Source organism: Rhinoderma darwinii, assembly GCF_050947455.1.
Source record: "Rhinoderma darwinii isolate aRhiDar2 chromosome 1 unlocalized genomic scaffold, aRhiDar2.hap1 SUPER_1_unloc_5, whole genome shotgun sequence".
Classification (NCBI taxonomy): domain Eukaryota; kingdom Metazoa; phylum Chordata; class Amphibia; order Anura; family Rhinodermatidae; genus Rhinoderma; species Rhinoderma darwinii.
This window is the reverse complement of record NW_027461669.1, coordinates 77,975-93,460: the sequence shown is the minus strand read 5'-3', so window position 1 is coordinate 93,460 and position 15,486 is coordinate 77,975. Positions and strand designations below refer to the sequence as shown.

The 15,486-nt window shown below is 41.8% G+C and overlaps 73 pseudogenes; all 73 read right to left on the bottom strand.

Annotated features, from left to right (window-relative positions):
• Positions 1–34: 34 nt before the first annotated feature.
• On the bottom strand, positions 35–153 carry LOC142673254 (5S ribosomal RNA; annotated as a pseudogene).
• Positions 154–406: 253 nt separating this feature from the next.
• LOC142674547 (5S ribosomal RNA) lies at positions 407–525 on the bottom strand (annotated as a pseudogene).
• Positions 526–592: 67 nt separating this feature from the next.
• Positions 593–711, bottom strand: LOC142673330 (5S ribosomal RNA; annotated as a pseudogene).
• A 67-nt stretch (positions 712–778) lies between these two features.
• Positions 779–897, bottom strand: LOC142674570 (5S ribosomal RNA; annotated as a pseudogene).
• Positions 898–964: 67 nt separating this feature from the next.
• Positions 965–1,083, bottom strand: LOC142673359 (5S ribosomal RNA; annotated as a pseudogene).
• Positions 1,084–1,150: 67 nt separating this feature from the next.
• On the bottom strand, positions 1,151–1,269 carry LOC142674019 (5S ribosomal RNA; annotated as a pseudogene).
• Positions 1,270–1,336: 67 nt separating this feature from the next.
• On the bottom strand, positions 1,337–1,455 carry LOC142674313 (5S ribosomal RNA; annotated as a pseudogene).
• Positions 1,456–1,522: 67 nt separating this feature from the next.
• LOC142674611 (5S ribosomal RNA) lies at positions 1,523–1,641 on the bottom strand (annotated as a pseudogene).
• Positions 1,642–1,708: 67 nt separating this feature from the next.
• On the bottom strand, positions 1,709–1,827 carry LOC142674166 (5S ribosomal RNA; annotated as a pseudogene).
• A 67-nt stretch (positions 1,828–1,894) lies between these two features.
• Positions 1,895–2,013, bottom strand: LOC142673767 (5S ribosomal RNA; annotated as a pseudogene).
• A 67-nt stretch (positions 2,014–2,080) lies between these two features.
• LOC142673853 (5S ribosomal RNA) lies at positions 2,081–2,199 on the bottom strand (annotated as a pseudogene).
• Positions 2,200–2,266: 67 nt separating this feature from the next.
• Positions 2,267–2,385, bottom strand: LOC142673449 (5S ribosomal RNA; annotated as a pseudogene).
• A 67-nt stretch (positions 2,386–2,452) lies between these two features.
• On the bottom strand, positions 2,453–2,571 carry LOC142674494 (5S ribosomal RNA; annotated as a pseudogene).
• An 81-nt stretch (positions 2,572–2,652) lies between these two features.
• LOC142674005 (5S ribosomal RNA) lies at positions 2,653–2,771 on the bottom strand (annotated as a pseudogene).
• A 67-nt stretch (positions 2,772–2,838) lies between these two features.
• LOC142673921 (5S ribosomal RNA) lies at positions 2,839–2,957 on the bottom strand (annotated as a pseudogene).
• Positions 2,958–3,024: 67 nt separating this feature from the next.
• On the bottom strand, positions 3,025–3,143 carry LOC142673821 (5S ribosomal RNA; annotated as a pseudogene).
• Positions 3,144–3,210: 67 nt separating this feature from the next.
• On the bottom strand, positions 3,211–3,329 carry LOC142673569 (5S ribosomal RNA; annotated as a pseudogene).
• A 67-nt stretch (positions 3,330–3,396) lies between these two features.
• Positions 3,397–3,515, bottom strand: LOC142673328 (5S ribosomal RNA; annotated as a pseudogene).
• A 67-nt stretch (positions 3,516–3,582) lies between these two features.
• Positions 3,583–3,701, bottom strand: LOC142674569 (5S ribosomal RNA; annotated as a pseudogene).
• Positions 3,702–3,768: 67 nt separating this feature from the next.
• LOC142674364 (5S ribosomal RNA) lies at positions 3,769–3,887 on the bottom strand (annotated as a pseudogene).
• A 252-nt stretch (positions 3,888–4,139) lies between these two features.
• On the bottom strand, positions 4,140–4,258 carry LOC142674490 (5S ribosomal RNA; annotated as a pseudogene).
• A 67-nt stretch (positions 4,259–4,325) lies between these two features.
• Positions 4,326–4,444, bottom strand: LOC142673630 (5S ribosomal RNA; annotated as a pseudogene).
• A 67-nt stretch (positions 4,445–4,511) lies between these two features.
• Positions 4,512–4,630, bottom strand: LOC142674356 (5S ribosomal RNA; annotated as a pseudogene).
• Positions 4,631–4,697: 67 nt separating this feature from the next.
• Positions 4,698–4,816, bottom strand: LOC142673887 (5S ribosomal RNA; annotated as a pseudogene).
• A 67-nt stretch (positions 4,817–4,883) lies between these two features.
• On the bottom strand, positions 4,884–5,002 carry LOC142674519 (5S ribosomal RNA; annotated as a pseudogene).
• Positions 5,003–5,069: 67 nt separating this feature from the next.
• Positions 5,070–5,188, bottom strand: LOC142673632 (5S ribosomal RNA; annotated as a pseudogene).
• Positions 5,189–5,255: 67 nt separating this feature from the next.
• Positions 5,256–5,374, bottom strand: LOC142673224 (5S ribosomal RNA; annotated as a pseudogene).
• Positions 5,375–5,441: 67 nt separating this feature from the next.
• LOC142673223 (5S ribosomal RNA) lies at positions 5,442–5,560 on the bottom strand (annotated as a pseudogene).
• A 67-nt stretch (positions 5,561–5,627) lies between these two features.
• LOC142673629 (5S ribosomal RNA) lies at positions 5,628–5,746 on the bottom strand (annotated as a pseudogene).
• A 67-nt stretch (positions 5,747–5,813) lies between these two features.
• Positions 5,814–5,932, bottom strand: LOC142674353 (5S ribosomal RNA; annotated as a pseudogene).
• Positions 5,933–5,999: 67 nt separating this feature from the next.
• On the bottom strand, positions 6,000–6,118 carry LOC142673828 (5S ribosomal RNA; annotated as a pseudogene).
• A 67-nt stretch (positions 6,119–6,185) lies between these two features.
• Positions 6,186–6,304, bottom strand: LOC142674442 (5S ribosomal RNA; annotated as a pseudogene).
• A 67-nt stretch (positions 6,305–6,371) lies between these two features.
• LOC142673699 (5S ribosomal RNA) lies at positions 6,372–6,490 on the bottom strand (annotated as a pseudogene).
• A 67-nt stretch (positions 6,491–6,557) lies between these two features.
• Positions 6,558–6,676, bottom strand: LOC142673628 (5S ribosomal RNA; annotated as a pseudogene).
• Positions 6,677–6,743: 67 nt separating this feature from the next.
• On the bottom strand, positions 6,744–6,862 carry LOC142674352 (5S ribosomal RNA; annotated as a pseudogene).
• A 67-nt stretch (positions 6,863–6,929) lies between these two features.
• LOC142673886 (5S ribosomal RNA) lies at positions 6,930–7,048 on the bottom strand (annotated as a pseudogene).
• Positions 7,049–7,115: 67 nt separating this feature from the next.
• Positions 7,116–7,234, bottom strand: LOC142674518 (5S ribosomal RNA; annotated as a pseudogene).
• Positions 7,235–7,301: 67 nt separating this feature from the next.
• Positions 7,302–7,420, bottom strand: LOC142673435 (5S ribosomal RNA; annotated as a pseudogene).
• Positions 7,421–7,487: 67 nt separating this feature from the next.
• On the bottom strand, positions 7,488–7,606 carry LOC142674139 (5S ribosomal RNA; annotated as a pseudogene).
• A 67-nt stretch (positions 7,607–7,673) lies between these two features.
• Positions 7,674–7,791, bottom strand: LOC142674232 (5S ribosomal RNA; annotated as a pseudogene).
• A 67-nt stretch (positions 7,792–7,858) lies between these two features.
• On the bottom strand, positions 7,859–7,977 carry LOC142674436 (5S ribosomal RNA; annotated as a pseudogene).
• Positions 7,978–8,044: 67 nt separating this feature from the next.
• LOC142673577 (5S ribosomal RNA) lies at positions 8,045–8,163 on the bottom strand (annotated as a pseudogene).
• Positions 8,164–8,230: 67 nt separating this feature from the next.
• Positions 8,231–8,349, bottom strand: LOC142674031 (5S ribosomal RNA; annotated as a pseudogene).
• Positions 8,350–8,416: 67 nt separating this feature from the next.
• Positions 8,417–8,535, bottom strand: LOC142674224 (5S ribosomal RNA; annotated as a pseudogene).
• Positions 8,536–8,788: 253 nt separating this feature from the next.
• LOC142673959 (5S ribosomal RNA) lies at positions 8,789–8,907 on the bottom strand (annotated as a pseudogene).
• Positions 8,908–8,974: 67 nt separating this feature from the next.
• On the bottom strand, positions 8,975–9,093 carry LOC142674371 (5S ribosomal RNA; annotated as a pseudogene).
• A 67-nt stretch (positions 9,094–9,160) lies between these two features.
• LOC142673782 (5S ribosomal RNA) lies at positions 9,161–9,279 on the bottom strand (annotated as a pseudogene).
• A 67-nt stretch (positions 9,280–9,346) lies between these two features.
• LOC142673724 (5S ribosomal RNA) lies at positions 9,347–9,465 on the bottom strand (annotated as a pseudogene).
• Positions 9,466–9,532: 67 nt separating this feature from the next.
• LOC142673820 (5S ribosomal RNA) lies at positions 9,533–9,651 on the bottom strand (annotated as a pseudogene).
• Positions 9,652–9,718: 67 nt separating this feature from the next.
• LOC142673272 (5S ribosomal RNA) lies at positions 9,719–9,837 on the bottom strand (annotated as a pseudogene).
• Positions 9,838–10,090: 253 nt separating this feature from the next.
• LOC142673915 (5S ribosomal RNA) lies at positions 10,091–10,209 on the bottom strand (annotated as a pseudogene).
• A 67-nt stretch (positions 10,210–10,276) lies between these two features.
• Positions 10,277–10,395, bottom strand: LOC142673745 (5S ribosomal RNA; annotated as a pseudogene).
• A 259-nt stretch (positions 10,396–10,654) lies between these two features.
• Positions 10,655–10,773, bottom strand: LOC142673607 (5S ribosomal RNA; annotated as a pseudogene).
• Positions 10,774–10,840: 67 nt separating this feature from the next.
• LOC142674109 (5S ribosomal RNA) lies at positions 10,841–10,959 on the bottom strand (annotated as a pseudogene).
• A 253-nt stretch (positions 10,960–11,212) lies between these two features.
• LOC142673999 (5S ribosomal RNA) lies at positions 11,213–11,331 on the bottom strand (annotated as a pseudogene).
• Positions 11,332–11,398: 67 nt separating this feature from the next.
• LOC142673281 (5S ribosomal RNA) lies at positions 11,399–11,517 on the bottom strand (annotated as a pseudogene).
• Positions 11,518–11,782: 265 nt separating this feature from the next.
• Positions 11,783–11,901, bottom strand: LOC142673399 (5S ribosomal RNA; annotated as a pseudogene).
• A 253-nt stretch (positions 11,902–12,154) lies between these two features.
• LOC142674672 (5S ribosomal RNA) lies at positions 12,155–12,273 on the bottom strand (annotated as a pseudogene).
• A 67-nt stretch (positions 12,274–12,340) lies between these two features.
• LOC142673222 (5S ribosomal RNA) lies at positions 12,341–12,459 on the bottom strand (annotated as a pseudogene).
• A 67-nt stretch (positions 12,460–12,526) lies between these two features.
• Positions 12,527–12,645, bottom strand: LOC142673669 (5S ribosomal RNA; annotated as a pseudogene).
• A 67-nt stretch (positions 12,646–12,712) lies between these two features.
• LOC142673808 (5S ribosomal RNA) lies at positions 12,713–12,831 on the bottom strand (annotated as a pseudogene).
• Positions 12,832–12,898: 67 nt separating this feature from the next.
• LOC142674347 (5S ribosomal RNA) lies at positions 12,899–13,017 on the bottom strand (annotated as a pseudogene).
• Positions 13,018–13,084: 67 nt separating this feature from the next.
• On the bottom strand, positions 13,085–13,203 carry LOC142674488 (5S ribosomal RNA; annotated as a pseudogene).
• Positions 13,204–13,270: 67 nt separating this feature from the next.
• On the bottom strand, positions 13,271–13,389 carry LOC142674515 (5S ribosomal RNA; annotated as a pseudogene).
• Positions 13,390–13,455: 66 nt separating this feature from the next.
• LOC142673536 (5S ribosomal RNA) lies at positions 13,456–13,574 on the bottom strand (annotated as a pseudogene).
• A 67-nt stretch (positions 13,575–13,641) lies between these two features.
• LOC142673357 (5S ribosomal RNA) lies at positions 13,642–13,760 on the bottom strand (annotated as a pseudogene).
• A 68-nt stretch (positions 13,761–13,828) lies between these two features.
• Positions 13,829–13,947, bottom strand: LOC142673796 (5S ribosomal RNA; annotated as a pseudogene).
• A 67-nt stretch (positions 13,948–14,014) lies between these two features.
• On the bottom strand, positions 14,015–14,133 carry LOC142674386 (5S ribosomal RNA; annotated as a pseudogene).
• Positions 14,134–14,200: 67 nt separating this feature from the next.
• LOC142673444 (5S ribosomal RNA) lies at positions 14,201–14,319 on the bottom strand (annotated as a pseudogene).
• A 259-nt stretch (positions 14,320–14,578) lies between these two features.
• On the bottom strand, positions 14,579–14,697 carry LOC142674462 (5S ribosomal RNA; annotated as a pseudogene).
• A 67-nt stretch (positions 14,698–14,764) lies between these two features.
• LOC142673784 (5S ribosomal RNA) lies at positions 14,765–14,883 on the bottom strand (annotated as a pseudogene).
• Positions 14,884–15,136: 253 nt separating this feature from the next.
• On the bottom strand, positions 15,137–15,255 carry LOC142673207 (5S ribosomal RNA; annotated as a pseudogene).
• A 67-nt stretch (positions 15,256–15,322) lies between these two features.
• LOC142673584 (5S ribosomal RNA) lies at positions 15,323–15,441 on the bottom strand (annotated as a pseudogene).
• Positions 15,442–15,486: the final 45 nt, after the last annotated feature.

Sequence of the window (15,486 nt, the reverse complement as noted above, 5' to 3'; positions counted from 1 at the left end):
TATTGTGAAACAAAATCTAAACGACATAATAAAAAGTCAACCGCACCACGGATTCCCAGGCAGTCTCCCACACTGGTACTAGCGAGGCTTTAAGCTGTGTAACTTCTGCGATCTGACGAGAGCAGGCACATTCAGCTTAGAATGGCCATTGACATTAAAAGCTTTAATCCATAGTCCTTTTTAATCGATTGTGAAACAAAATCTAAACGACATAATAAAAATTCAACCGCACCACGGATTCCCAGACAGTCTCCCACACTGGTACAAGCGAGGCGTTAAGCTGTGTAACTTCTGCGATCTAACGAGAGCAGGCACATTCAGCTTAGAATGGCCATTGACATTAAATGCTTTAATCCATAGTCCTTTTTAATCGATTGTGAAACAAAATCTAAACGACATAATAAAAAGTCAACCGCACCACGGATTCCCAGACAGTCTCCCACACTGGTACTAACGAGGCCTTAAGCTGTGTAACTTCTGCGATCTGACGAGAGCAGGCACATTCAGCTTAGAATGGCCATTGCCGTTAAAAGCCTTAATCCATAGTCCTATTTAATCTATTGTGAAACAAAATCTAAACAACATAATAAAAAGTCAACCGCACCACGGATTCCCAGACAGTCTCCCACACTGGTACTAGCGAGGCCTTAAGCTGTGTAACTTCTGCGATCTGACGAGAGCAGTCACATTCAGCTTAGAATGGCCATTGACATTAAATGCTTTAATCCATAGTCCTTTTTAATCGATTGTGAAACAAAATCTAAACGACATAATAAAAAGTCAACTGCACCACGGATTCCCAGACAGTCTCCCACACTGGTACTAACGAGGCCTTAAGCTGTGTAACTTCTGCGATCTGACGAGAGCAGGCACATTCAGCTTAGAATGGCCATTGCCATTAAAAGCCTTAATCCATAGTCCTATTTAATCTATTGTGAAACAAAATCTAAACAACATAATAAAAAGTCAACCGCACCACGGATTCCCAGACAGTCTCCCACACTAGTACTAGCGAGGCCTTAAGCTGTGTAACTTCTGCGATCTGACAAGAGCAGGGACATTCAGCTTAGAATGGCCATTGACATTAAATGCTTTAATCCATAGTCCTTTTTAATCGATTGTGAAACAAAATCTAAACGACATAATAAAAAGTCAACCGCACCACGGATTCCCCGACAGTCTCCCACACTGGTACTAGCGAGGTGTTAAGCTGTGTAACTTCTGCGATCTAATGAGAGCAGGTACATCCAGCTTAGAATGGCCATTGACATTAAATGTTTTAATCCATAGTCCTTTTTAATCGATTGTGAAACAAAATCTAAACGACATAATAAAAAGTCAACCGCACCACGGATTCCCAGACAGTCTCCCACACTGGTACTAGCGAGGCCTTAAGCTGTGTAACTTCTGCGATCTGACGAGAGCAGGCACATCCAGCTTAGAATGGCCATTGACATTAAATGCTTTAATCCATAGTCCTTTTTAATCGATTGTGAAACAAAATCTAAACGACATAATAAAAATTCAACCGCACCACGGATTCCCAGACAGTCGCCCACACTGGTACTAGCGAGGCCTTAAGCTGTGTAACTTCTGCGTTCTGACGAGAGCAGGCACATTCAGCTTAGAATGGCCATTGACATTAAATGCTTTAATCCATAGTCCTATTTAATCTATTGTGAAACAAAATCTAAACGACATAATAAAAAGTCAACCTCACCACGGATTCCCAGACAGTCTCGCACACTGGTACTAGCGAGGCCTTAAGCTGTGTAACTTCTGCGATCTGACGAGAGCAGGCACATTCAGCTTAGAATGGCCATTGACATTAAATGCTTTAATCCATAGTCCTTTTTAATCGATTGTGAAACAAAATCTAAACGACATAATAAAAAGTCAACCGCACCACGGATTCCCAGACAGTCTCCCACACTGGTACTAGCGAGGCCTTAAGCTGTGTAACTTCTGCGATCTGACGAGAGCAGGGACATTCATCTTAGAATGGCCATTGAAATTAAATGATTTAATCCATAGTCCTTTTTAATCGATTGTGAAACAAAATCTAAACGACATAATAAAAATTCAACCGCACCACGGATTCCCAGACAGTCTCCCACACTGGTACTAGCGAGGCCTTAAGCTGTGTAACTTCTGCGATCTGCCGAGAGCAGGCACATTCAGCTTAGAATGGCCATTGACGTTAAATGCTTTAATCCATAGTCCTATTTAATCTATTGTGAAACAAAATCTAAACGACATAATAAAAAGTCAACCGCACCACGGATTCCCAGGCAGTCTCCCACACTGGTACTAGCGAGGCCTTAAGCTGTGTAACTGCTGCAATCTGACGAGAGCAGGGACATTCAGCTTAGAATGGCCATTGACATTAAATGCTTTTATCCATAGTCCTTTTTAATCGATTGTGAAACAAAATCTAAACGACATAATAAAAAGTCAACCGCACCACGGATTCCCAGACAGTCTCCCACACTGGTACTAGCGAGGCCTTAAGCTGTGTAACTTCTGCGAGCTGACGAGAGCAGGTACATTCAGCTTAGAATGGCCATTGACATTAAAAGCCTTAATCCTTAATCCTTAATCCATAGTCCTATTTCATCTATTGTGAAACAAAATCTAAACAACATAAAAAAAAGTCAACCGCACCACGGATTCCCAGACAGTCTCCCACACTGGTACTAGCGAGGCCTTAAGCTGTGTAACTTCTGCGATGTGACGAGAGCAGGGACATTCAGCTTAGAATGGCCATTGACATTAAATGCTTTAATCCATAGTCCTTTTTAATCGATTGTGAAACAAAATCTAAACGACATAATAAAAATTCAACCGAACCACGGATTCCCAGACAGTCTCCCACACTGGTACTAGCGAGGCCTTAAGCTGTGTAACTTCTGCGATCTGACGAGAGCAGGCACATTCAGCTTAGAATGGCTATTGACGTTAAATGCTTTAATCCATAGTCCTATTTAATCTATTGTGAAACAAAATCTAAACGACATAATAAAAAGTCAACAACACCACGGATTCCCAGACAGTCTCCCACACTGGTACAAGCGAGGCGTTAAGCTGTGTAACTTCTGCGATCTAACGAGAGCAGGCACATTCAGCTTAGAATGGCCATTGACATTAAATGCTTTAATCCATAGTCCTTTTTAATCGATTGTGAAACAAAATCTAAACGACATAATAAAAAGTCAACCGCACCACGGATTCCCAGACAGTCTCCCACACTGGTACTAACGAGGCCTTAAGATGTGTAACTTCTGCGATCTGACGAGAGCAGGCACATTCAGCTTAGAATGGCCATTGCCGTTAAAAGCCTTAATCCATAGTCCTATTTAATCTATTGTGAAACAAAATCTAAACAACATAATAAAAAGTCAACCGCACCACGGATTCCCAGACAGTCTCCCACACTGGTACTAGCGAGGCCTTAAGCTGTGTAACTTCTGCGATCTGACGAGAGCAGTCACATTCAGCTTAGAATGGCCATTGACATTAAATGCTTTAATCCATAGTCCTTTTTAATCGATTGTGAAACAAAATCTAAACGACATAATAAAAAGTCAACTGCACCACGGATTCCCAGACAGTCTCCCACACTGGTACTAACGAGGCCTTAAGCTGTGTAACTTCTGCGATCTGACGAGAGCAGGCACATTCAGCTTAGAATGGCCATTGCCATTAAAAGCCTTAATCCATAGTCCTATTTAATCTATTGTGAAACAAAATCTAAACAACATAATAAAAAGTCAACCGCACCACGGATTCCCAGACAGTCTCCCACACTAGTACTAGCGAGGCCTTAAGCTGGGTAACTTCTGCGATCTGACGAGAGCAGGCACATTCAGCTTAGAATGGCCATTGACATTAAATGCTTAATCCATAGTCCTTTTTAATCGATTGTGAAACAAAATCTAAACGACATAATAAAAATTCTACCGCACCACGGATTCCCAGACAGTCTCCAACACTGGTACTAGCGAGGCCTTAAGCTGTGTAACTTCTGTGTTCTGACAAGAGCAGGCACATTCAGCTTAGAATGGCCATTGACGTTAAATGCTTTAATCCATAGTCCTATTTAATCTATTGTGAAACAAAATCTAAACGACATAATAAAAAGTCAACCGCACCACGGATTCCCAGACAGTCTCCCACACTGGTACTAGCAAGGCCTTAAGCTGTGTAACTTCTGCGATCTGACGAGAGCAGGCACATTCAGCTTAGAATGGCCATTGACTTTAAATGTTTTAATCCATAGTCCTTTTTAATTGATTGTGAAACAAAATCTAAACGACATAATAAAAATTCAACCGCACCACGGATTCCCAGACAGTCTCCCACACTGGTACTAGCGAGGCCTTAAGCTGTGTAACTTTTGCGATCTGACGAGAGCAGGCACATTCAGCTTAGAATGGCCATTGACAATAAATGCTTTAATCCATAGTCCTTTTTAATCGATTGTGAAACAAAATCTAAACGACATAATAAAAAGTCAACCGCACCACGGATTCCCAGACAGTCTCCCACACTGGTACTAGCGAGGCCTTAAGCTGTGTAATTTCTGCGATCTGACGAGAGCAGGGACATTCAGCTTAGAATGGCCATTGACATTAAATGCTTTAATCCATAGTCCTTTTTAATCGATTGTGAAACAAAATCTAAACGACATAATAAAAATTCAACCGCACCACGGATTCCCAGACAGTCTCCCACACTGATACTAGCGAGGCCTTAAGCTGTGTAACTTCTGCGATCTGACGAGAACAGGCACATTCAGCTTAGAATGGCCATTGACATTAAATGCTTTAATCCATAGTCCTATTTAATCTATTGTGAAACTAAATCTTAACGACATAATAAAAAGTCAACCGCACCACGGATTCCCAGACAGTCTCCCACACTGGTACTAGCGAGGCCTTAAGCTGTGTAACTTCTGCGATCTGACGAGAGCAGGCACATTCAGCTTAGAATGGCCATAGACATTAAATGCTTTAATCCATAGTCCTTTTTAATCGATTGTGAAACAAAATCTAAACGACATAATAAAAAGTCAACCGCACCACGGACTCCCAGACAGTCTCCCACACTGGTACTAGCGAGGCCTTAAGCTGTGTAACTTCTGCGATCTGACGAGGGCAGGGACATTCAGCTTAGAATGGCCATTGACATCAAATGCTTTAATCCATAGTCCTTTTTAATCGATTGTGAAACAAAATCTAAACGACATAATAAAAATTCAACCGCACCACGGATTCCCAGACAGTCTCCCACACTGGTACTAGCGAGGCCTTAAGCTGTGTAACTTCTGCGATCTGACGAGAGCAGGCACATTCAGCTTAGAATGGCCATTGACGTTAAATGCTTTAATCCATAGTCCTTTTTAATTGATTGTGAAACAAAATCTAAACGACATAATAAAAATTCAACCGCACCACGGATTCCCAGACAGTCTCCCACACTGGTACTAGCGAGGCCTTAAGCTGTGTAACTTCTGCGATCTGACGAGAGCAGGCACATTCAGCTTAGAATGGCCATTGACATTAAATGTTTTAATCCATAGTCCTTTTTAATTGATTGTGAAACAAAATCTAAACGACATAATAAAAATTCAACCGCACCACGGATTCCCAGACAGTCTCCCACACTGGTACTAGCGAGGCCTTAAGCTGTGTAACTTTTGCGATCTGACGAGAGCAGGCACATTCAGCTTAGAATGGCCATTGACAATAAATGCTTTAATCCATAGTCCTTTTTAATCGATTGTGAAACAAAATCTAAACGACATAATAAAAAGTCAACCGCACCACGGATTCCCAGACAGTCTCCCACACTGGTACTAGCGAGGCCTTAAGCTGTGTAATTTCTGCGATCTGACGAGAGCAGGGACATTCAGCTTAGAATGGCCATTGACATTAAATGCTTTAATCCATAGTCCTTTTTAATCGATTGTGAAACAAAATCTAAACGACATAATAAAAATTCAACCGCACCACGGATTCCCAGACAGTCTCCCACACTGATACTAGCGAGGCCTTAAGCTGTGTAACTTCTGCGATCTGACGAGAGCAGGGACATTCAGCTTAGAATGGCCATTGACATTAAATGCTTTAATCCATAGTCCTTTTTAATCGATTGTGAAACAAAATCTAAACGACATAATAAAAAGTCAACCGCACCACGGATTCCCAGACAGTCTCCCACACTGGTACTAGCATGGCCTTAAGCTGTGTAACTTCTGCGATCTGACGAGAGCAGGCACATTCAGCTTAGAATGGCCATTGACATTAAATGTTTTAATCCATAGTCCTTTTTAATTGATTGTGAAACAAAATCTAAACGACATAATAAAAATTCAACCGCACCACGGATTCCCAGACAGTCTCCCACACTGGTACTAGCGAGGCCTTAAGCTGTGTAACCTCTGCGATCTGACGAGAGCAGGCACATTCAGCTTAGAATGGCCATTGACATTAAATGTTTTAATCCATAGTCCTTTTTAATTGATTGTGAAACAAAATCTAAACGACATAATAAAAATTCAACCGCACCACGGATTCCCAGACAGTCTCCCACACTGGTACTAGCGAGGCCTTAAGCTGTGTAACTTTTGCGATCTGACGAGAGCAGGCACATTCAGCTTAGAATGGCCATTGACAATAAATGCTTTAATCCATAGTCCTTTTTAATCGATTGTGAAACAAAATCTAAACGACATAATAAAAAGTCAACCGCACCACGGATTCCCAGACAGTCTCCCACACTGGTACTAGCGAGGCCTTAAGCTGTGTAATTTCTGCGATCTGACGAGAGCAGGGACATTCAGCTTAGAATGGCCATTGACATTAAATGCTTTAATCCATAGTCCTTTTTAATCGATTGTGAAACAAAATCTAAACGACATAATAAAAATTCAACCGCACCACGGATTCCCAGACAGTCTCCCACACTGATACTAGCGAGGCCTTAAGCTGTGTAACTTCTGCGATCTGACGAGAACAGGCACATTCAGCTTAGAATGGCCATTGACATTAAATGCTTTAATCCATAGTCCTATTTAATCTATTGTGAAACTAAATCTTAACGACATAATAAAAAGTCAACCGCACCACGGATTCCCAGACAGTCTCCCACACTGGTACTAGCGAGGCCTTAAGCTGTGTAACTTCTGCGATCTGACGAGAGCAGGCACATTCAGCTTAGAATGGCCATAGACATTAAATGCTTTAATCCATAGTCCTTTTTAATCGATTGTGAAACAAAATCTAAACGACATAATAAAAAGTCAACCGCACCACGGATTCCCAGACAGTCTCCCACACTGGTACTAGCGAGGCCTTAAGCTGTGTAACTTCTGCGATCTGACGAGGGCAGGGACATTCAGCTTAGAATGGCCATTGACATCAAATGCTTTAATCCATAGTCCTTTTTAATCGATTGTGAAACAAAATCTAAACGACATAATAAAAATTTAACCGCACCACGGATTCCCAGACAGTCTCCCACACTGGTACTAGCGAGGCCTTAAGCTGTGTAACTTCTGCAATCTGACGAGAGCAGGCACATTCAGCTTAGAATGGCCATTGACGTTAAATGCTTTAATCCATAGTCCTATTTAATCTATTGTGAAACAAAATCTAAACGACATAATAAAAAGTCAACGCACCACGGATTCCCAGACAGTCTCCCACACTGGTACTAGCGAGGCGTTAAGCTGTGTAACTTCTGCGATCTAACGAGAGCAGGCACATTCAGCTTAGAATGGCCATTGACATTAAATGCTTTAATCCATAGTCCTTTTTAATCGATTGTGAAACAAAATCTAAACGACATAATAAAAAGTCAACCGCACCACGGATTCCCAGACAGTCTCCCACACTGGTACTAGCGAGGCCTTAAGCTGTGTAACTTCTGCGGTCTGACGAGAGCAGGCACATTCAGCTTAGAATGGCCATTGACATTAAATGCTTTAATCCATAGTCGTTTTTAATCGATTGTGAAACAAAATCTAAACAACATAATAAAAAGTCAACCGCACCACGGATTCCCAGACAGTCTCCCTCACTGGTACTAGCAAGGCCTTAAGCTGTGTAACTTCTGCGATCTGACGAGAGCAGGGACATTCAGCTTAGAATGGCCATTGACATTAAATGCTTTAATCCATAGTCCTTTTTAATCGATTGTGAAACAAAATCTAAACTACATAATAAAAATTCAACCGCACCACAGATGCCCAGACAGTCTCCCACACTGGTACTAGCGAGGCCTTAAGCTGTGTAACTTCTGCGATCTGACGAGAGCAGGCACATTCAGCTTAGAATGGCCATTGACGTTAAATGCTTTAATCCATAGTCCTATTTAATCTATTGTGAAACAAAATCTAAACGACATAATAAAAAGTCAACCGCACCACGGATTCCCAGACAGTCTCCCACACTGGTACTAGCGAGGCGTTAAGCTGTGTAACTTCTGCGATCTAACAAGAGCAGGCACATTCAGCTTAGAATGGCCATTGACATTAAATGCTTTAATCCATAGTCCTTTTTAATCGATTGTGAAACAAAATCTAAACAACATAATAAAAAGTCAACCACACCACGGATTCCCAGACACTCTCCCACACTGGTACTAGCGAGGGCTTAAGCTGTGTAACTTCTGCGATCTAACGAGAACAGGCACATTCAGCTTAGAATTGCCATTGACATTAAATGCTTTAATCCATAGTCCTTTTTAATCGATTGTGAAACAAAATCTAAACGACATAATAAAAAGTCTACCGCACCACGGATTCCCAGACAGTCTCCCACACTGGTACTAGCGAGGCCTTAAGCTGTGTAACTTCTGCGTACTGACGAGAGCAGGAACATTCAGCTTAGAATGGGCATTGACGTTAAATGCTTTAATCCATAGTCCTATTTAATCTATTGTGAAACAAAATCTAAACGACATAATAAAAAGCCAACCGCACCACGGATTCCCAGACAGTCTCCCACACTGGTACTAGCGAGGCCTTAAGCTGTGTAACTTCTGCGATCTGACGAGAGCAGGCACATTCAGCTTAGAATGGCCATTGACATTAAATGCTTTAATCCATAGTCCTTTTTAATCGATTATGAAACAAAATCTAAACGACATAATAAAAATTCAACCGCACCACAGATTCCCAGACAGTCTCCCACACTGGTACTAGCGAAGCCTTAAGCTGTGTAACTTCTGCGATCTGACGAGAGCAGGCACATTCAGCTTAGAATGGCCATTGACGTTAAATGTTTTAATCCATAGTCCTATTTAATCTATTGTGAAACAAAATCTAAACGACATAATAAAAAGTCAACCGCACCACGGATTCCCAGACAGTCTCCCACACTGGTACTAGCGAGGCGTTAAGCTGTGTAACTTCTGCGATCTAACGAGAGCAGGCACATTCAGCTTAGAATGGCCATTGACATTAAATGCTTTAATCCATAGTCCTTTTTAATCGATTGTGAAACAACATCTAAACGACATAATAAAAAGTCAACCGCACCACGGATTCCCAGACAGTCTCCCACACTGGTACTAGCGAGGCCTTAAGCTGTGTAACTTCTGCGATCTGACGAGAGCAGGCACATTCAGCTTAGAATGGCCATTGACATTAAAAGCCTTAATCCATACTCCTATTTAATCTATTGTGAAACAAAATCTAAACAACATAATAAAAAGTCAACCGCACCACGGATTCCCAGACAGTCTCCCACACTGGTACTAGCGAGGCCTTAAGCTGTGTAACTTCTGCGATCTGACGAGAGCAGGGACATTCAGCTTAGAGTGGCCATTGACATTAAGTGCTTTAATACATAATCCTTTTTAATCGATTGTGAAACAAAATCTAAACGACATAATAAAAAATCAAGCGCACCACGGATTCCCAGACAGTTTCCCACACTGGTACTAGCGAGGCCTTAAGCTGTGTAACTTCTGCGATCTGACGAGAGCAGGCACATTCAGCTTAGAATGGCCATTGACGTTTAATGCTTTAATCCATAGTCCTATTTAATCTATTGTGAAACAAAATCTAAACGACATAATAAAAAGTCATCCGCACCACGGATTCCCAGACAGTCTCCCACACTGGTACTAGCAAAGCCTTAAGCTGTGTAACTTCTGCGATCTGACGAGAGCAGGCACATTCAGCTTAGAATGGCCATTGACATTAAATGCTTTAATCCATAGTCCTTTTTAATCGATTGTGAAACAAAATCTAAACGACATAATAAAAAGGCAACCGCACCACGGATTCCCAGACAGTCTCCCACACTGGTACTAGCGAGGCCTTAAGCTGTGTAACTTCTGCAGTCTGACGAGAGCAGGCACATTCAGCTTAGAATGGCCATTGACGTTAAATGCTTTAATCCATAGTCCTATTTAATCTATTGTGAAACTAAATCTTAACGACATAATAGAAAGTCAACCACACCACGGATTCCCAGACAGTCTCCCACACTGGTACTAGTGAGGCATTAAGCTGTGTAACTTCTGCGATGTAACGAGAGCAGGCACATTCAGCTTAGAATTGCCATTGCTGTTGACACTAAATGCTTTAATCCATAGTCCTTTTTAATCGATTGTGAAACAAAATCTAAACGACATAATAAAAAGTCAACCGCACCACGGATTCCCAGACAGTCTCCCACACTAGTACTAGCGAGGCCTTAAGCTGTGTAACTTCTGCGATCTGACGAGAGCAGGTACATTCAGCTTAGAATGGCCATTGACATTAAAAGCCTTAATCCATAGTCCTATTTCATCTATTGTGAAACAAAATCTAAACAACATAAAAAAAAGTCAACCGCAACACGGATTCCCAGACAGTCTCCCACACTGGTACTAGCGAGGCCTTAAGCTGTGTAACTTCTGCGATCTGACGAGAGCAGGGACATTCAGCTTAGAATGGCCATGGACATTAAATGCTTTAATCCATAGTCCTTTTTAATCGATTGTGAAACAAAATCTAAACGACATAATAAAAATTCAACCGCACCACGGATTCCCAGACAGTCTCCCACACTGGTACTAGTGAGGCGTTAAGCTGTGTAACTTCTGCGATCTAACGAGAGCAGGCACATTCAGCTTAGAATTGCCATTGACATTAAATGCTTTAATCCATAGTCCTTTTTAATCGATTGTGAAACAAAATCTAAACGACATAATAAAAAGACAACCTCACCACGGATTCCCAGACAGTCTCCCACACTGGTACCAGCGAGGCCTTAAGCTGTGTAACTTCTGCGATCTGACGAGAGCAGGCACATTCAGCTTAGAATGGCCATTGACGTTAAATGCTTTAATCCATAGTCCTATTTAATCTATTGTGAAACAAAATCTAAACGACATAATAAGAAGTCAACCGCACCACGGATTCCCAGACAGTCTCCCACACTGGTACTAGCGAGGCCTTAAGCTGTGTAACTTCTGCGATCTGACGAGAGCAGGCACATTCAGCTTAGAATAGCCATAGACATTAAATGCTTTAATCCATAGTCCTTTTTAATCGATTGTGAAACAAAATCTAAACGACATAATAAAAAGTCAACCGCACCACGGATTCCCAGACAGTCTCCCACACAGTCTCCCACACTGGTACTAGCGAGGCCTTAAGCTGTGTAACTTCTGCGATCTGACGAGGGCAGGGACATTCAGCTTAGAATGGCGATTGACATCAAATGCTTTAATCCATAGTCCTTTTTAATCGATTGTGAAACAAAATCTAAACGACATAATAAAAATTCAACCGCACCACGGATTCCCAGACAGTCTCCCACACTGGTACTAGCGAGGCCTTAAGCTGTGTAACTTCTGCGATCTGACGAGAGCAGGGACATTCAGCTTAGAATGGCCATTGACATTAAATGCTTTAATCCATAGTCCTTTTTAATCGATTGTGAAACAAAATCAAAACGACATAATAAAAATTCAACCGCACCACGGATTCCCAGACAGTCTCCCACACTGGTACTAGCGAGGCGTTAAGCTGTGTAACTTCTGCGATCTAACGAGAGCAGGTACATTTAGCTTAGAATGGCCATTGACACTAAATGCTTTAATCCATAGTCCTTTTTAATCGATTGTGAAACAAAATCTAAACGACATAATAAAAAGTCAACCGCACCACGGATTCCCAGACAGTCTCCCACACTGGTACTAGCGAGGCCTTAAGCTGTGTAACTTCTGCGATCTGACGAGAGCAGACACATTCAGCTTAGAATGGCCATTGACATTACATGCTTTAATCCATAGTCCTTTTTAATCGATTGTGAAACAAAATCTAAACGACATAATAAAAATTCAACCGCACCACGGATTCCCAGACAGTCTCCCACACTGGTACTAGCGAGGCCTTAAGCTGTGTAACTTCTGCGATCTGACGAGAGCAGGCACATTCAGCTTAGAATGGCCATTGACGTTAAATGCTTTAATCCATAGTCCTATTTAATCTATTGTGAAACAAAATCTAAACGACATAATAAAAAGTCAACCGCACCACGGATTCCCAGATAGTCTCCCACACTGGTACTAGCGAGGCGTTAAGCTGTGTAACTTCTGCGATCTAACGAGAGCAGGCACATTCAGCTTAGAATGGCCATTGACATTAAATGCTTTAATTCATAGTCCTTTTTAATCGATTGTGAAACAAAATCTAAACGACATAATAAAAAGTCAACCGCACCACGGATTCCCAGACAGTCTCCCACACTGGTACTAGCGAGGCCTTAAGCTGTGTAACTTCTGCGATCTGACGAGAGCAGGCACATTCAGCTTAGAATGGCCATTGACATTAAATGCGTTAATCCATAGTCCTTTTTAATCGATTGTGAAACAAAATCTAAATGACATAATAAAAAGTCAACCGCACCACGGATTCCCAGACAGTCTCCCACACTGGTACTAACGAGGCCTTAAGCTGTGTAACTTCTGCGATCTGACGAGAGCAGGCACATTCAGCTTAGAATGGCCGTTGCCATTAAAAGCCTTAATCCATAGTCCTATTTAATCTATTGTGAAACAAAATCTAAACAACATAATAAAAAGTCAACCGCACCACGGATTCCCAGACAGTCTCCCACACTGGTACTAGCAAGGCCTTAAGCTGTGTAACTTCTGCGATCTGACGAGAGCAGGCACATTCAGCTTAGAATGGCCATTGACATTAAAAGCCTTAATCCATAGTTCTATTTAATCTATTGTGAAACAAAATCTAAACAACATAATAAAAAGTCAACCGCACCACGGATTCCCAGACAGTCTACCACACTGGTACTAGCGAGGCCTTAAGCTGTGTAACTTCTGCGATCTGACGAGAGCAGGGGCATTCAGCTTAGAATGGCCATTGACATTAAATGCTTAATCCATAGTCCTTTTTAATCGATTGTGAAACAAAATCTAAACGACATAATAAAAAGTCAACCGCACCACGGATTCCCAGACAGTCTCCAACACTGGTACTAGCGAGGCTTTAAGCTGTGTAACTTCTGCGTTCTGACGAGAGCAGGCACATTCAGCTTAGAATGGCCATTGACGTTAAATGCTTTAATCCATAGTCCTATTTAATCTATTGTGAAACAAAATCTAAACGACATAATAAAAAGGCAACCGCACCACGGATTCCCAGACAGTCTCCCACACTGGTACTAGCAAGGCCTTAAGCTGTGTAACTTCTGCGATCTGACGAGAGCAGGCACATTCAGCTTAGAATGGCCATTGACATTAAATGCTTTTCATCCATAGTCCTTTTTAATTGATTGTGAAACAAAATCTAAACGACATAATAAAAAGTCAACCGCACCACGGATTCCCAGACAGTCTCCCACACTGGTACTAGCGAGGCCTTAAGCTGTGTAACTTCTGCGATCTGACGAGAGCAGGCACATTCAGCTTAGAATGGCCATTGACAATAAATGCTTTAATCCATAGTCCTTTTTAATCGATTGTGAAACAAAATCTAAACGACATAATAAAAAGTCAACCGCACCACGGATTCCCAGACAGTCTCCCACACTGGTACTAGCGAGGCCTTAAGCTGTGTAACTTCTGCGATCTGACGAGAGCAGGGACATTCAGCTTAGAATGGCCATTGACATTAAATGCTTTAATCCATAGTCCTTTTTAATCGATTGTGAAACAAAATCTAAACGACATAATAAAAATTCAACCGCACCACAGATTCCCAGACAGTCTCCCACACTGGTACTAGCGAGGCCTTAAGCTGTGTAACTTCTGCGATCTGACGAGAGCAGGCACATTCAGCTTAGAATGGCCATTGACGTTAAATGCTTTAATCCATAGTCCTATTTAATCTATTGTGAAACTAAATCTTAACGACATAATAAAAAGTCAACCACACCACGGATTCCCAGACAGTCTCCCACACTGGTACTAGCGAGGCGTTAAGCTGTGTAACTTCTGCGATCTAACGAGAGCAGGCACATTCAGCTTAGAATTGCCATTGCCGTTGACACTAAATGCTTTAATCCATAGTCCTTTTTAATCGATTGTGAAACAAAATCTAAACGACATAATAAATAGTCAACCGCACCATGGATTCCCAGACAGTCTCCCACACTAGTACTAGCGAGGCCTTAAGCTGTGTAACTTCTGCGATCTGACGAGAGCAGGTACATTCAGCTTAGAATGGCCATTGACATTAAAAGCCTTAATCCATAGTCCTATTTCATCTATTGTGAAACAAAATCTAAACAACATAAAAAAAAGTCAACCGCACCACGGATTCCCAGACAGTCTCCCACACTGGTACTAGCGAGGCCTTAAGCTGTGTAACTTCTGCGATCTGACGAGAGCAGGCACATTCAGCTTAGAATGGCCATTGACGTTAAATGCTTTAATCCATAGTCCTATTTAATCTATTGTGAAACAAAATCTAAACGACATAATAAAAAGTCAACCACACCACTGATTCCCAGACAGTCTCCCACACTGGTACTAGCGAGGCGTTAAGCTGTGTAACTTCTGCGATCTAACGAGAGCAGGCACATTCAGCTTAGAATGGCCATTGACATTAAATGCTTTAATCCATAGTCCTTTTTAATCGATTGTGAAACAAAATCTAAACGACATAATAAAAAGGCAACCGCACCACGGATTCCCAGACAGTCTCCCACACTGGTACTAACGAGGCCTTAAGCTGTGTAACTTCTGCGATCTGACGAGAGCAGGCACATTCAGCTTAGAATGGCCATTGCCATTAAAAGCCTTAATCCATAGTCCTATTTAATCTATTGTGAAACAAAATCTAAACAACATAATAAAAAGTCAACCGCACCACAGATTCCCAGACAGTCTCCCACACTGGTAATAGCGAGGCCTTAAGCTGTGTAACTTCTGCGATCTGACGAGAGCAGGCACATTCAGCTTAGAATGGCCATTGACATTAAATGCTTTAATCCATAGTCCTTTTTAATCGATTGTGAAACA